Genomic DNA, 17,445 nt, shown 5'->3' on the forward strand with positions numbered 1-17,445 from the left:
CCGGCCTGAGAAAAGCTGCCTGCCTCCGAAGTGTGGTCCAGCTCCTGCAGCGTTGGGAAATAGCAGCCCACAGCCCAGATGCAAACCTAACTTTGTGCCTTTAAAAAGCATGTGCGAAGAGGGATCAGACGCGAGGAATGCGGAAGGGTTTGGAGGAGAGACAGCAAGATGTCAGACCTTCTGAGAAGCAGGTTGCCATGGAGACTGGCTCATTTAACCCAATAAGGGTCAGGCAACCCGTCATGTTCAAGCTAATTTAATTAAAGAGGTGGGAAGGATGAGCAAAATACATTGGCACAGACTTCACTTCAGGATGCTGTTCCTCAGGCTGGGCGGGATTCACGATGCCAGACTTCGGTTGGGCATCTCAAGCATCACAGGGCCATTTGTAACCAAAGCCAGCCCCCCTGGACAGGAACGAATTGGCGAGGAAGGACCAGATGCAGAGGACACCCAGGGGGTGGGGGGAGATGGCATTTGCAGTGCCTCTCCTCCCTCCACCAGGCTGCCACAGGCACATCTCGCCCAGCATGAGGGAGCTTCCAGCTGCACTAGATGCTCTTCTCAATGGGGTCCTTGCCTGAGCCAGTGGTAATGTGGCTTAATCTCCCTTCTGAATTTGAAATGTGGGTAAAGCAAAGCTGGCAAGGTAATTATTCCTCACTGTCAAACATTGCTCTTGGTTTGCTGTCTGCAGACAGCTGGAGAGTGATGAATCCCTTTGTGTTTGCAGCAGCCTTGGATTTGCTCCAGGAAAAGGTGCAAACAGGCAGGGAAGTTTTGCATTAACATGCCCCATCGGCATAGATTTCACTGTTACTGCATCTAAGCCGGAGAAAGGGGCTCATCTAAAGTGAGAGGGCAGCTAGGGCCCAAGTGTGAAAACAGCTCAGTGCTGAAAATGCAAAGCTTCAGCACAGACTGCTGATGTCAGACTCTCAGAAGACATCATCAGGCACCCAAAAGATGCTGTGCCCTATTGAAAGCCTGGTCCTTAATGGCATGACTTTGACAGCTTTCTCTGCTATAGCAGGGTCACTGGGAGCTTTACATGTTACCACTGACCACCTCCTTCCTGGCATGCTGCCTGCAGCTCTTCACCTTCCATCTGAAGGTGTGCTCCACATACAAGGGTTAGAGCTGCCATCTGCTCATTCCCTCCCTTCCTCTCTGTATCTCCACCCCCGATACCTGTTTCTGTTCTAATCCCTACAGTAACACACAAACCCAGCAAGGTTGAGGTGGGTTGAGAAAGGCAGGGCACTTCTGGAGATCACCTAGTCCAACCCTGCTGCTCAAAGCAGGGTCAGCTGGAGCAACTGGAGTTGTTCTTCCTCCCAGCATGTCACCAGTGCCATCACAGGGCACAGCCACCCATGGCAGAAGGCTCGGGCATGGTCAAACTGTTTCCATTGCCAGAGTGGGAGGATCACCAGAGCATCTCACTACTGTTTATGGTCTCCGTCCCTCTGTTGATGGCCAGATGGCATGAGGGGATCCTGTGCTCTTGGATGAAAACACATACACACACACACACACACACCAGCTGAGCTCTCAACACCTTTAAACCATCACTAATTGGAAACAGCTCACTGAGTGGCTGAGGCCAGTGTGAACCAGTCCTCTCCCCCCACCCCCCCCCAATACACATGTCAGCTTCAGGCAGAAATAAAACTGCACCCTCAACTCCAAAAGCAGCCCTGGGCCACCCACACAGATAGAGACACATTTTTAGGCAGAAAAATCCCATCCAGTACATACCTCTTCCTATTCATCAACCATAGGATCTAGTTTATTGCTTAGTCCAGTCTTTTGGCAGCTCAGGACCCGTTTCTGCAGCAGGAAAGGCTCGCTCTTGTTTTTTCTGTTAAAAAAAGAAAAATCTTTCTCTTTTCTGAATCTTGAACAAATTCATTCACTGGCCCTGTGCCTCTCTTCTGAATGACTCCATGGGAGTCCTTGAGTCTCAACATTATTATATTTTATTTATACAGCACAATAAACATACGTGGCACTTTTCAACATACATCAAACAGCAAGGTCCATTTTCTGATGAGTGTACAATTTGATTCAGAAAAACACTGTATATAAAAATGCAACAGTCTCCTGGCCTGGATAAGCCGAACTGTACCGGTGAGGAGACTGAAGGCTCTTTGCTGTATTTCCTCAACCCCTAAAACTGAAAAACACAGAAGAAATCCCTGTCTGTAGATGAGCATTTTATTTCAAACGGCCCCTGGTGACAGCACCCCCTGGAGCTGTTCAGATTTACACTGATGCATCTCTCTGCTGCTTGTGCCAGGCATGTCTTTCAAGTCCTGATGGGTCCTCACAAGCAGCAGCAAGCGATTCAGGGGTCCTGCTCCAAAGGTTTTCACCAGCCAGACCACATCAGATACCAAGAGAGCAGCCACCACCAGGAGAAAGCAGAAGAGCACAGGCAGGAAAAAAAATGCAACCAGGAGAAAGAAGAGCTGCTTTTCTTGGTGGAAACTGTTAAAAACCACTACCTTGGAAGGGCTGAGCACTCTGGGACAACTTCAGCAAAGCACAAAGCACCAAGCTGGGGAGTCCCTTGAGAGGGAAATGGTGAAAGAGAGGCCAAAAGCAGTTCTCCGAGCACCCGAGTGCTCTCTGTTGTATGCCTAGCAAAGCACAGTATATTCATTAATTAAATTGGATCATTTTGGAATCAGTCTACCTATTGATGAAGGACAAATAATTAGCTGTCAGCATCTCAAGTTTTCCAAAGACTACTTCCTCTGGGCACAGCTACACCTACATAAACAAATAACAGTGAGTAAATGCAAGGCTCAGATAAACAAATAAGAAATGCAGTGCCTAGAGGCATTTGTGCTTCCCCACAGGTACACTAGATGAGCTTAATCCAAAGCCTTTTCCTCCTTCAAGCTGGTGAAAATCTCTCCTGGGGTTTCAGAAAACTTTAACACTAACCTGACCTCAGCACTGCTCTGAAAGCGCAAGGTGCCAGGGGTCAACTGGTGAGATGGCTGTGGCTTGTTTCCCCTTGGCTATAACAAAAGCTGCGGCGTCAGTGCAGTTTGCACCATCGGTAAGACGTTAATGTCGTGCAGCATCACAGAGGTGACAATGTTACGGCAGCCCTGGGATTGCCTTGCAAGGAATCATGACAGTTGTCCATTTCTGTGCCATGCTGAATATATTCTCAGAGGTTGAGGTGATAAGCCTAAATACATTTAAATTTTCTAAACCACTTTTGGGCTGGGGAATTCCATACTTCTCAAATCACAGGGTTCAAATTATCTCATATCCAGGCATGGGGGGGGGGGGGGGGGGGGGGGGTGTTGTTTATTTTTTTACTAAGTGACCCGGTGTAGAAAGTTCAAAGATCCCCCATGACACAGAATATTCGTGCTGTTTAGGGAAACAGGCTATTGCCCCAGGCAGCAAAACCACAGGGGCTTTTAACGTTTTTAAAAGGACATCATTGATTGATGACTGAGTGTTACCTATAGAGGAGCAATCCTCAGAGGCCATCATGTACAGAAAAGTTATTGTAAGGCTGTTGGCACAAGGCACACGAACACACTGCAGCGACCTGCCTGAGCAAGGTGTTCCAAGCACAAACGTTGCTTGGACACAACTCGGCCACTGCATCGTGAGATTACCTGCACACTTCAGGGCCTCAGGTACCCTAGATTGGGTTCAGTCCTGCACACCTCAGCCACGTGCACCAGGGCATTTTAAGGGGCTCCTCACAGGGGCTGGCTCCCTCCTCTCCCAGAGGCACATCCTGGAGACCTTGCCCCACTACACACATCTCCAGTTGGGATACAAGAGCCCAGCTCAGTCACCTGGCTATAAGATACACTCTGCCAGAAACAGACCTCTCCTGGAGAGTTTTAGCGAAGGAAATTGGAATATAAGCACACTTAGGAACCAATTTGGTTGCTAAGGGACGTTCACGCAAAGCTCGACCAGGAAAACCTAATGCAGGAAGGAAGCCCACGGCCTCTCTTCCCCAACCTCCTTCCATGCAGGTAGGGCACTGCTCGCAGGTCAGCCACCCTCACACCCACCCATGGGGAAAGACATACCTGACCTTCTGCCCACAGAGGCTGCCCCAACAGGTAGAGGGGGCCACCAGGACAGCATCCTCATGGACAGGGGGTGCAATTCCTAACAAGGTCACAGCAGACCTGGAGCAGGTTTCCAGGGTCAGCCACAGCCCAGGGATCTCCAGACAAGTCCAGCTCAGTCCAAGAAGTCAGAGAACAAAGATCAGCAAGGTGCATGGCCAGACACAGGTATACCTGCAGCAGAGCTCAGGCACAGACCAAGAACAAGCATCTGAACCTCACTACAGCTCCTCAGCAAAGGGCAGGACCTCTTTCTCGCAGCTTATCTATTTTCCCAGCAAGCTGACCCAAGGTTACACAGCTGTGTCATATTAGAGCTCGCCTTGAACCCAGGCAGCCAAGCCCCTGGGGTGGGCGTGAGGGTGTTGCAGAGGCTTCGGTGCACTCAGGACTCTGACGCTGCAGCTAGATCTGCATGTGAAAATAAAATTAGTGCATCACTACCACACACAATTTCAAACCCGCTCTGCAAACCAGCAGCCCCAATCTGACACCAAGCTCCTGCACTGTCCTGCCACTCACAGATCACAGCCAGGCAGGCAGTTTAGCCTGCCACATGCGTCATGCAGCCTATAGGGCTCCTTCCTACTTGTTTCCAATTAAAAATGCTTCACACCTGCTGGACTGTGCAACATATCAACACTGCAGTGCCCCTGCCTGCAAGGTATCCCCCATTTTGGAGACCAGCAGGAAAACTGGGTATTGATCCTTCAGGGCTGAAATGACGACTCCAAAGACAGCTGCATGGCTGCTCTGCCAGCTCATCCTGAGTGCCAGGATGGCTGCTGCCCTCACCGAACAGCTCCATGGACACCCATGGTCACCCAGCGTTTTCAGGAGGACCCAGCTCTATCACACTATTTGGGCAGTGCTGTGCTAGGCAGAGGCCACTGAGGAAGAGATCCAGGAAAAAGAGTGAGATGGAGTCACAAGGATCCCTTCCCAATCTTCACAAGTCTCATGGGGACTTCCCAGTGAACACATTTCCCTTTCACATCCACAGACAGGCATTAGCGGCTCTCCCTGGTAGTGGTGTGAAATGGGGTGAGAGCTGACGGCAGCAAGTATCTGAACCTTAAACTCTCTGTTCATCTGGATACCTGGATCTATGCCACCATCCAGAAGGAAAACTGCTCGGACTGCTTGGGGCTGAGACCAGAGTGGAGGTGCCTGTGTCACCACGGTGGCCATTAATCGGGGCCATCTGCTGCTACGTGAATGTGGGACAGTGGTGCTCTCAGCGTTCCAGCAGACTGAGAGTTTGAACACATACTGCCAAATTAGTTACAGAAATGTAATCACATCTATACACCAGAGAGACTGCTAACAGCTGACGAGTACGAGGAAGGCGAGGACTGGAAGTGTGCAGGAATGCAGATGGACTGGGACAGATCTTTAAAGCAGTTCAGCATTAATTGTTGGGAGAACTCCCCAGCTGATCTTTTTACTAGTGCTGTAGAGGGGGCCGGTTAGAGAAGTTCATCTTCAGCAATTGCCACTTCACATCCTGCCTCCTTACTTGAGGAGGAGAAAGTATTTCATTATCTCTGTTATCAGGAAACATCTTCCCGCTGCTTTTAAAATGCAGAACAGGAATACCTATTACAATACCTGGCTTTCCTCCGCTGAGACTGCCAAGTTAACTGCTTCCACGTGGGACTGAGTCTGTGCCAGTGCTCGTATTCCTGTTATTCGTGGTAGAAATAAATAAACAAATAATCTCCCCTCATTCCTCCAGACAGACGGCTGCTTCACAGAACTGTCAAGCTGTCACTCTCAGCAGAGGCTTCCAAAAGGGACAATGTCAAGTGGCTACATGCAGCCCCTGATACATTTTTGAGGCCAAACAGCACTGTTTAGCCAGCCACTCTGGGTTCCCAGATCAGAGACAGGGATGCTCCCCATGGAAATCCTTTGTCCTTTCTACAGCCCTGGGCTTAAATCATTATATTAGTGACACGTCGTGCTAGAAGGAAGTCTGTGCAGGAAGAAGGTTCACAGTGAGAACTGGAGCCTACATGGACCATGCATTGACCTCTTCCCCATGCAACCATCATGTGTATCCCCACCCCCTTACTGCCACCGCACCACGATAGTAGGAGCTTGTGGAGGGGTATGTGTGTGTGTGTATGTTGGTGCACTACACAACATCCATTCAAGAAGCGCTTGACCTCAGCAAAAGAAAGAGTCATAAATAGTCAAACTGTATGTCTCAGTTCTCCTTGCGTGATCCTCTGTTAATAGACTTTGCACCTTGGCATCTGTTTGCAACGCTCTTGGGGAACCTCATGAAAAGCAGGGAGGGGAGCAGATGAGTAGCGTCTGTTGACCTGAGGCTCCAGGCTATTAGGAAACGAGACAGTGTTTAACACATTGGAGAAAAAAAGTGTGGACGACACTCTGTGCAGCAGGATCACTCCCAGGCACACACACGCATGCCCACACATACTCAGATGTTTTATAGGGCAGCGGAATCAGCATTCACTTTACAACTGACCTGGATTGCTAATGCAATGAAGCCAAGGCCCCAGGCACTGCTCAGAGGGCATGGTAACCAGCGCACTCTCGGGGCGATGCACACTCACGTCAGTCCCGTGTCCGCTCCAGTGTGTGATCTGAATGGGGTCAGACATCAGGTTTGGTGGATTTTCTGCGGTTGGCCAAGTCCTTTAGAAAGCAGCTTCAGAAAAGAGAAGGGAAACAGGATCCAAAAAGTGACTCATGAGGAGGAATTACTAACTCATTAGCTCTGGGGTTTAAGGGGAGAATTTACTGATCCTGTGGACCAGGGCAACATGCAGCTCATACTAATCCAGCCTCTTTCAAGTGGCAAGGGAAACCACCAAAAAGAGAGAAAAAACCCTTTCTGGATGGATTGACTCCCACCCAAGGGTGGGAGCTGCCACTGGGAAAGCAGAAAGAGATGGTGTGCCCCACTTCAGAGGTTTGGTGGCAGTTGTGATTGACCGACACACTCGGAGAAGGAATCAATCCTTATCTTTTACAGTATCTCAAGTTCAGATGTACCATGGCAGAGCACGTTCCACCAGCTTGGAGCATGAACTTTGAAATAAACCCCCTTTTTTCATTTTGGACACAGTTTGTTGCTGATGCTGTTGCAGTGCCACAAGTCCACGTTCTCCAGAATTTCTAATGGGCTCTGAAGCATGAGATTCAAGTCAACGAGGCAGGTGGTTGTGGTTATTGCTCTGCTACCAGGGTTTCGGCAGAACACACTGCGTTCAGGGCCAGGCATAAATATCACCTGAGGCCAGTGTAGTAACAGCCCAGTTGGGCTTTTGTTAGAAGTTCTGCGATACCACAGGAGATGCACTGTACGCCTCCCGAGATCACTGCAGGCCAGGCAGGATACTCCAGAGCATCTCAGCACCAAAAGCTTTAGTGTGAGCAGCTGAGCGCCAGACATCAACGTTACTATGAACAAATCACACCCCAAGGTCTATTCATAATATTGACAAGGGGTGGGCATCAGCTGCAGACTCCAGAGCCTTCCACTTAGCAGACTGCACAACTGAGTCAAGGCCCAAGACAGTGCAGAAGAGGGAGCATTGCATGTAACCTAGGTGCAAAAGAAGACATGTCTGTCTAGTGTCTGGCACTGTGAGCAGTGCTACCTCCCTCCAGCAGCCTGTCCAGAAGGTCTCTGGGAAGTCCTGTCCATAATGACCTTGGGGATGTCTTGGATACCCTCGATTATTTCAAATGGCTTTAAATGCCTTAGCTAATGAAACTCAGTCAGGCCCTGAATCCTCACCCCTCACCAGTGGACAAAAATCAGGTCAGGCCAAACCAGACATTGCATTTGTTGGGCTGAATCACTCTCCAGACCCCAGCAGCTGCATTGACTATGTCTCCATTGACTGCAGTAGAGTGTTCGGACACCCAGCAAACACACAGACAGCCTCAGCTGGGTGAGTGATTAGGTTTCCTCACCTGCAAACTGAATGTCTCTGCAGAGCTCCCAATTCTGAAGGAAATTTAAGGCATCTACATTTACGTTGCCTACTCTTAGCAAGATGAATCCCTCCTCCAATGCAAAATGCAAGAGCCTTCACCTCTCTGCACGTATCTGCTGTATTTTTCACGAGCAGTCAGAGGAATAAAATGGGAATGAGTCACGAAGAAACTTCTTCCTGTAACAGTAACACATGAGCAGGGAGATGCACATTATTCAGCTTAGTTACTGGCATGGCAATGTCAAAAAAAAAGCAGCCAACCACACAAGCCAGTGTCAAAGGTATTTATGACCCTCACCCAGCAAAGGTTCATGGATGAACCTCTGCAGCATCCTCTGCTGGCTCAGCAGTAGGATGCTCCATGCTATGAAGCTCTCCTGACTCCACCTTTCTGCCCCAAAGCTGGTAATTATGTCTTTCTGCAGAGATATCCTCTATGGTTGCTGAACACAGCTCTCAGCTATTCGGGATTTGCTTACTGATATCTTTATCAGGCTTTTAATACATTCAGCCTTTCCAAGGGTCTGAGTGTCTCACCTGTATTCCTGATCCTCAGTTACATCCATGCAGAAATTGTGTGTATTGTTTGGGATGTAACAAATAATCGTTGCCTGTAGGTATTAACCTTTTGCTAAATGAGTGCCCAGACATGAAATTGCACCAGATTACACAAAATAGTAAAACCATATAGAAAGAGCATAAGAAAGATACATCTTCATGTTAAATCCAATCTAATTCTGTATTTGGTGATCTGCTTTAGTTTTGCAAGTCGTGGTGACTCAGTGTCTGCTAGCCAGATCTAGGCAGATATCTGAGACAGTTCAGTGTTGTGGCACTGTGGGACTGCCTTTTCCAGTGCCCTGTTTTAACTGCATTTTAGTATATCAAAGATTTTTCATCCTTTTATACAGAGCTGTTTGCTTTGCTGGCTGAATTCAACACGAGGAGGGACGGAGGAATTTGAACTACTGAGCTTTTACTCAACCCCAGTGTCTCTGAGCCCAGAAAGGGACTTCTCACAGGCTGGTATAGGCAATGTTTCTCTCAGGTTTTAGTTCGCTCAGTCTGGCTGCTGCTAAAGTTGGACATCAGCCTTCAGTCCCAAATAGGAGAAGGAGTAGAGTTCTACCACTGAGTAGTTTTAGCAACAGTTTTACTTGGTTTTTTATCTATCCGGTGGTTTCTTTACTGCATACAAACTTGCAAAGCTTTCCCTTGTAATGTTTTTATAGTCAGCCCAAAGCTCCCTGATGTGTTTGTAATGAACCCCATGTATGTATAATTTAGGATATGTTTAATCTCTCTGCCTCTATAATAAAAAATTTACTGTTTTGGTTGGTTTGGGGCTTTTTCTAAAATATCATCATTTTTGGTTTTTCCAGGCTGACCCAAGAATCCCATGTAGTTGAGTCAGACTGCTCCAGTAGGGATAGGGAGTAATTGATGTACCAGAGATGATGACCTTTGCTAGGCTGAGACTGCATCTCTCTGTTATTCCTTTTTTTTTTTTTTTGCTTGAAGTCCTATCTGCATGTGGTTTGTTTGCATCCAGCCTGTGATGGATGGTGCACAGATTTAATGAGGTCGTGTTTTCCCACCAGTTCCATTTGTAGCCATTTAACGTTCAGCTCTGAGTAGTAGATTGAGTTACAGGCTATTTAAAAGTCTATGAAGCAGACAAGCATTCTGCACAATTTTTATTCTTTTACATATTTGTTAATAAGCATCTCCAGGGTTAAGGTGAAGCCCATGGTTCACTTCTTGGAGAAGAAGCCAATTTGGTACTCCTGGATTATGCTGTCGCTGCTGAGATACTCTGAGATCCTGCTCCTGACATGCAGAGCAAGTGCATATCCTGCACAAGGGTAAAAACATCATCATGGCGGTGTCGATGCTGTGAAAATTCAAGCAAACCTGCTGTTCTGCTGAAGCAGAAACATTTTACGGAGACACTGAGAATGGGATGAGCATCAGTAAAGAAGGGTGATTCTTCCCTACACTGGTCATTGCGCACAGGGAAAGCTTGAGCTCAGGTTCCATCTTGCCAGATCTGAGATGAAAATTTCTGCTTGGTCGCTTGCACAGGATGCAATTCCCTGACTAAATGGAGATGTCAGGAGCTATTATGTACCTGTCCTGGTAGTTGCACAAAGAGAGATCTTCTAGCCAGGAGGCAGCTCCATTCGGATGAGTTTGGAGATGTCTGCATCTCCAGCATGTCAACCTACATCAGCTGTTTTGTAACCTTAAGGGCTTTCTGTGGCTACCCTTGGAAAGCACCTAGGAAAATTAATTCCACATAGACCTGGGAGCATAGACTATACAGGTGCTGTGTTGTTCCCCCAAGCACTGGCAGTAATGAACAACACGCACCTGAAAATCTGCATGCTTCCCCAGGAGGTTAGTACCTTTGCTGTTGAAACCATGGCTGTGGCAGACAACATCAACCCTCTGATGTTTGCACCATGGGCCCTAGTCTCTCTGTTACTCACATACGCCGGCACAGTCCAGCCTTATGTACTGTTTCACCATAGCAAAAGCATACCAGAAGTCAACAACTCCCAACCCATGCACAGCTGCCCACCTCAAAGCTAACAGCAGGCTTAGGTCTGCAGGCAATGCACCCTGCTCCACACCATAATGTCCAGTTGTCCAATACTTCAGCCACACACACTCTTCATCCTCCACATGGCTCATGAAAAATTGCACCTACAAATACCCCATGCACACCCAAAGCACACAGCGTGCGTGGAGAAAGTCAACCGCAGCAGCAAGTGGTACAGTGACATGCTACACCGCTCTGAAAATCCTGACACCTGCGGTGCAGAGCTGAAGTACAGCATCCAGCAACACACACTGGCATCCAAGCCACGGGGCTGAGGCACTCTACATGCCCAGGACACGGCACGTACACACAGTACACACCTCCACACGTGCACTCTTCCTACAGGGGAGTCAGGACTGTGAAACCAGGTATGACTATTCCCAGGAGTCTTTCGTTTAAAGGCACCGTAAAGGAAGAGCTCTCTGCGGCATCACTTTGGACTAACTGCCTTTGAAGCAATTTTACTCTAGCTTCCCTCTCGGCTACTGTCAGGTTATTCATTTTCTCTGTCAAAACCTTTTTATTCACTGCGAATCTCAGCAGGGTTCCTCACTTGTTAATATTGCTGATTAAATTTCATAGTCTCTAATGTAAATATTCAAAGAGACTTTCCCTCTTCCCACCATTTAAATAGCACAGACCGTGCATTTACATACGTCTTGTACAGGAGTGAATTGGACGGGACTAAATCAGAGCTGCTTGCGCAGGGCACACACAGCTAAGGACAGACATGATATCCAACATACATTCCCAAGCATGCTGGCAAGAACCCCAGACAGCCCTGCCTGGCAATGCTGTGCTTCCCAACCCCACGGGCACTGGTGACCTGCCTGCTTAGCTGCCCCTCCCGCCCCCTGTGATTGCTACCTATCAGAAAGGATGCAGGAAGCCTTGCGTCTGTCTCCAGGACATCCTGGCTGAACCTCACAAACCTCTGCAGGGAGGAAGCAAAGAAGGAAGAAGATGAGAAAACCCTCCTGTACATGTTGCATTTCATTACAAATAGCAAACCTCTGTGCTTCAAATGATGGCTGCAGGGCAGGTGAGGGCACCATGAATCAGGGCTTGGCACTTCTCCAGCCATTAGCGTCTATTTCCTTTGCTAGCTCCAGACTCAGTCTTGGTAGGGGAGACCTGGGAAAGGATTGCACCCTCTGGCCCAACGAGCTGTTCTATGGCTGAGCTGGTGATTTCAGACTGGGGTCTCCTCCCCACCATCACCATCTGCTTATCTTTCTCCATTTAATATTTCATTCGTCTCCCTCCTGTAATGCAAGGCTCTGGTGTGTCTTCCCTGCCCTGAAGACCTCATGCCAGTGGTGGGAGAAGCCAGAGTTCCCTCAGACAGGAGCCAGGACTGCACGGGAGGGAGCCCTGTCCCAGCACTGGCATTGCAGGATTCATTTCTTTGCAGGCTACAGCAATAATTCCTCTCCTGCTTATAGGAGAAAGCTTGCAATCCTTGAAGGGCTTTACCTCTTGTGTTAATAAGAGTTGCTTAAGGAGAGCACTTCTGAAGAGGGGCATAAATCTTTGATGAGGATTCATGAACACACCAAGCAACGCCCAGCCAGCTGAGAGTTAAACGGGCAGCAAGGCTGCGGGAAGATTATTTCCTCAGCCCCATCCTACTTCGTTGTTCAAAGTGCTGGGACAACAGAGCCCAGAAAGCAAGAGGGGTACTGAATTGAGCCAGAGCCTGCACCTCTTCTTGTTCCCTTACAGCATCTCATGATTATCATTAGTTTATTATCACCTGATCCAGCACTATATTTTCTCTCCTCTCCTTCACCATCAAGTGTTTCTGTCTGTTTCTGGACAGAAGGAATGGCATTCTTTTCCGTGGCATATGAGAGACTATAAAACCTGGTAAGTATCGATCTCAGCTTCAACATCATCAGCCAAATACTGACATTGCTTAAACAAAGGGGAGCGCAGGCACAGTGTGTCACTCCTGCTGCTGAGGACAGCCACAGGGAGGTATGGCAAGATGGAGAAAAGCTGTTATTGATTCAGCTCCATGTTGCAAAGCCCTTCCCCTTCCTGCATTAAGGGCTAATTTTAGGCTGGGATGATTTGATAATGTGGTAACGTTCATCATGTAAACCCATTTCATTTCCCATCCAAAGTGGACAGACATGGGGAGCAAGGCTCCAGTGGAGCAGAGCAGCACTGGGTGTTGGGCAGCAGCAGGGTAAGCACAGCTGGATGCCATCACAGCTTCATCTTGTGCCCTGCTGCTTCTCCACTGGTGTCTCTCCCTCTCTCATCCTGCAGGCAGTCTGGACGTAGGCGATGACGCCTCCAGAAGCACCAGCCCCTCTCCAGCAGTGTTGCCTGGTGCAAGCGAGGCCCCAGGGGCCTGTGCATCCTGGCAGAGGTTGCCCAGACTATGGGGTGAGCTGAAGTGCACTGGGGTGCTCTGCAGGTTTGCGGCCTTCAGTTTTCTTTGCACAGCAGCTAGGGCACGAGGTCAGTTATGAACCCAAGGCTTGTCCTGAAACCAAGCTGGGACTTGAATCCAGAGCAAATTCTGTCGTCACAGAGCTGATTTCAGTGAATCTGTATCTAACTAGAACAGCACATGCAGGAGTCTGGAGACAAGACAAGACTGCCCTGAGCTGTTCCCTCGACAGCCGCGGAAAAGCAGGGCAGTACTTGAGACGTTGCTCAATGAGAGGATAGAGCAGCAGAGCAAGCTCATCCCGGGGAGCATGCCCTTCCTTACCCGAAAAGAGATTTCACCAGTTAGAAACACCGCTCAGAGCTGTGCTGACAGTCCATGGTGTGGGTGGCACAGACCAGGCTAGCTGCAATGTCCCAGCCCATAGCAGGAGCCTTGGATATCTGTTTATCTATATCAGGAGATGAACAGGTAGTGTTTGGTCCCTCTTTCCTGCTGCCACACCGCAAGCGCTGCAGAGCAAATGGCTGCGAGAGATGTCAGGCCAAGAGGAGCTGCACAGAGCAGGAGATTATCCTCAGCCTTTCCCTGGACACACAGAAAAGATGCAATGCTTTATCACTGCAGGACAAATCACAGTCCTTTCCACAGGCTCCTGGGAACAGCAGGGGAGGGCAATGTTCCCATCCCACCCCAGCATCACACCTTGGAGCCAGTGGAGCTGCAGTCACCCTCATCTGTATGGCTCTGCCTGATGCTGCAGCTCTGATGCCAACTGAGTCACATTCTCATCAGACCCTGACTTAAATGATGGTGCAGAGCCTTGATGCTGTCTGGTCTGAGCAGGGTGAGGCTGCTGGCACAAGCCCAGCCACTGGCCCTGCACACATCCAGCAGAAATACTGCAGATTGCCTGCAGCCAGGCAGGGGAATTAGAGATGATGGAGGAGCAGGGACTGGGCCGGAGCCAGGGGGAAGGGATGCGGTGAGCTCACAGCTACCTGGTGCAGCATCCCTCTGCTCAAAGGGAAGCACCAGAAACATGGGGGAAACATGTCCCTCTCTCATCCTGCCACGCTCACCCCAGCCCTGCTTCCCTCCCCACCACTGTCCTGGTCACTTCCAGCCCACCACCCCTCGAGGGGCACTCATAAGCCCATGCTTCTCCTTGCCTCAGAGGATGTGCCATGGTAGGGGTGGGGGGAAACGACTCACAGAATAGACAATTGTCTCAAAAGTCTGTGTGAGCTCATCTGATGCTTTGCACACCCAGAGGTCCAGAGCAGAGCTGCACAGTCATCTCCTGGGCTGGGCTGCGGCGGTTGAGCCTGCATGACATGGGCTGCAGGCAGGCAGAGCGGGGTGGCTCCGCAACAGAAGGTGAGCCGGGAGCCAAGGGTGAGGACAAGGCAAGTGAGGGACTAGCAAGGGGCATGCTCCCGTAACAGCCCAAGCAAGAAGGGCAAACCAAGCAGATTAGGGTCAGGACTGGCCACGTATGGGGCTAGACACAGGCAAACCTGTTGTGTAGCTCAGTCAAGGACCAAGGGCAAGGGCTTGAGCTTAAATGCAGGTCCAATGGGTGCACGGGGAGAAAGCTACCTAGCAAAAGTTTCTTGCAGCTTTTTCTCAGAACTGAGCTGTTTTCCCTGCAGTCAGACCCAGCACAGTATGGATGGCTCAACCCCGAAGAGGGGGCAAAGAGGTTGCCCAGTTCAGTGCCATCCAGACCCCGACCATGGTGGATGCCCAGGGTCTGGAGGTAAAAGCGGGGGAAAGGGGCAGCAGTGGCAAACTGGGGATCCACTGCTGTGCATGTAACAAATGCCTGGCTCCAGGACTGGTCTCAGGGTTGTGGCAGCCCGTGCCAAAGCGATTCAGTCACTTGGACTGCTGTCCAGTCCAACGAGGCTGCACAGTCCCTGCACCACCGCGCTTCTCTCTGGCAACTCTTACAGCTTCCGCCTGCTCATTTACTCCAGTGCTAATGATAATGGCCTTGCAAACATCACCCCATCTTTGCAGAGCTTTTAAAAATTTGGCATGGGAATATGGAACAAGGAAGAAACATGCAGGACAACTGGAGAGAGGCAGGTTACACCGGCATAGCTCCTTAATGATCTGGCTGCTATCTTGTCGACACCGGATTGGTGTAGAGCCCGTGTTCAGAAACCAGAGCAGTGTGAAGAGCAGCACTTTTTCCCCAGGGCTCTGTCCAGCCCAATCTTCAGCAACCACAGACCTGAGCATCAAACCCAGAGTCAAGTTTCAAAAGCTGTGCCATTTTGGGGGTGAAGAGAGATTTGCTTTCATCATTGTTTGGACAGCCTTATTCTCAGCACTGGCTGCCCCAAGACCAACAGCATTTACCTTTCAGCAGTAATCTTCTTGACTCTTGGCATCTGGAGGCATCGTTCCCAGCCCAGGGGAGGTGGAGAGGCAAAAACTCTGTGCGCTCAGGGCAAGCTGGGAAACCGCGATCTGAGCAAATCTGGTTAACCTGCAGCTCCTGCAGGCAGCAGCGAGCTGTTTGCCTGAGGAAGATTTCCAGGACTCTCCCTCCCATCACCTTCGGTGCAGGGACCCCTGCTCAGGGACATCCACCAGCCGACACCATCCTGCTCTGCTCTCACTTTCCTGAGCTGCAACGAGCTTTGTCCCCACACAGTTTTCCGCACAGCTCCAGCTCATTGCACATGGGTTTGCAGCCCGCAGACAGACCTCAACCAGGCCTGGCGTTATTTTCAAGCTGAACCAGATTACACTAATGATTTGTCTTTCAGGAAACAGTACCAAATGCTTCAAGTACATTCACTATTTAATCTTCTGTCACTAATGAGCCAGAGCCACTAACTTTTACTGTGCTCTGTAATTCCTTCTCCTACAAGTCGTTGCATGGAACAGCTAAGTTTGCAATTCGATATGAGAACACTTAATTATCATTACTGATAGAGCATCATGTGCTCTTAATTTGTGGAAATAACTTCAGAAACAAGCACCTTCTTCAGGGATGAAACAAATCTGCTATTCCAGCTCTTTAAACATGGTAAGGAGGAACATCCTAGAACATCTTAAAGCACATCGTTTGAGTCACGCTTCCTTTAATAACTTTCCCATTTTCAAATGGGGTCAATAATTTTGGTTGCCCACCTCCAGCGAAGTGGGGTATAAGTCTCCAACTGTGGTGCACAAGGGATCGACTTGCAGCAGGCAGTGGGAACAGAGGCAAACTCTCTGGAAACCCACCCAGTCTGTTGAAATTTGTGTCCCTTGTCAGAGGCCATCTGAAAATGCAGATCTGTGTGTCCAGACAAGCCCAGATAACATGCTCTCTTCTCTCAAACACTCAGGCTCATTCCTGGTTTTAATCTGATAGAGGGGAAGGAGGTTCACAGCAACAGTGGAAGAAGCAGGCTAGAAGTGAACTGAGCACGACAGGGGCTCCTACAGAGACAAAATTCTGGTTTTGAAGCAGCGGTGGCTCATGGGGTAACTGACTCGGAGAATTTAAAAACAGGCATCTCTGGTCTGCCTATTACCATATCCAACAGCAGACAGCAAGGGAAGGCTGTAAGAACAGGGAAAGCATCCCTGGCATGCTTTCTCATTCCCCAGTGACCTGTGGCTCAGGGATTTCCTAAGCCTGAGATGGTATCTTCAGGTTTAATGGCCCTTGATGCATTTTTCATCCATTAATTTGTCCAGCTGCTTTTGGAATCCACGCAGACTAGTAGCATCCACAGTGTCCTCAACTAACCCCCACACTAAGTCAAGTATTTCCTTCTGGTTGTTTACAAAACCAGGAAAACTTTGGAAACCAAAGCTCCCATCTCTCCTTAGACACCCTGGAGCAGAGCCACAGTGCAGCTCTGGATTCCAGTTTGATAGCAAAAGGGCTGTACAAGTGATGGGAGCCAGCCCCTGGCTAAGCAGGGGCAACACGAGGAAATGCTGCTGCTTTAACTGCCAGAGAAATGCAAAGTGATTGCAGAAACACTCACCATTGCCCCTATCCTCAGCTTCGGTCCCCTGCTGCTACAGAGCTCCCTCGGAGGTGAGATTACCTGGGTCTCCAGCAACACCGCTCACACTGCATGTCCGGAGGTGTGCCGCCCTCTCATGCAGCTCATCCACTCGCCTCCTTTCTCCAACCCACACAGACTTCCCTACATTCCACTCAGGTCTCGTTACTACAGACTCACATGCATCCCTGGAGCTCTCGGTTTCACTGCTGGCAATGGTCCAGACTCCTCTTCCAGCCACACTAAGGCCCCAAGCTGATCATCTCTCCAGTGATTTTGTCCCATAGCAAGGCATGGTCAGGTCTGGCATGGCTCC

The 17,445-nt window shown here is 49.4% G+C and overlaps 1 long non-coding RNA gene across 1 annotated transcript; it reads right to left on the minus strand.

Moving 5' to 3' along the window:
* Positions 1 to 2,002: 2,002 nt before the first annotated feature.
* Positions 2,003 to 17,216, minus strand: LOC142420789 (uncharacterized). Its single transcript, XR_012778796.1, has 4 exons — positions 17,109 to 17,216; positions 6,619 to 6,801; positions 4,080 to 4,532; positions 2,003 to 2,179 (listed from the first exon to the last, which is right to left on the minus strand). It is a non-coding gene; the product is annotated as an uncharacterized LOC142420789 (long non-coding RNA).
* Positions 17,217 to 17,445: the final 229 nt, after the last annotated feature.

The sequence above is a fragment of the Mycteria americana genome, chromosome 25 (genome assembly GCF_035582795.1).
Source record: "Mycteria americana isolate JAX WOST 10 ecotype Jacksonville Zoo and Gardens chromosome 25, USCA_MyAme_1.0, whole genome shotgun sequence".
NCBI lineage: Eukaryota > Metazoa > Chordata > Aves > Ciconiiformes > Ciconiidae > Mycteria > Mycteria americana.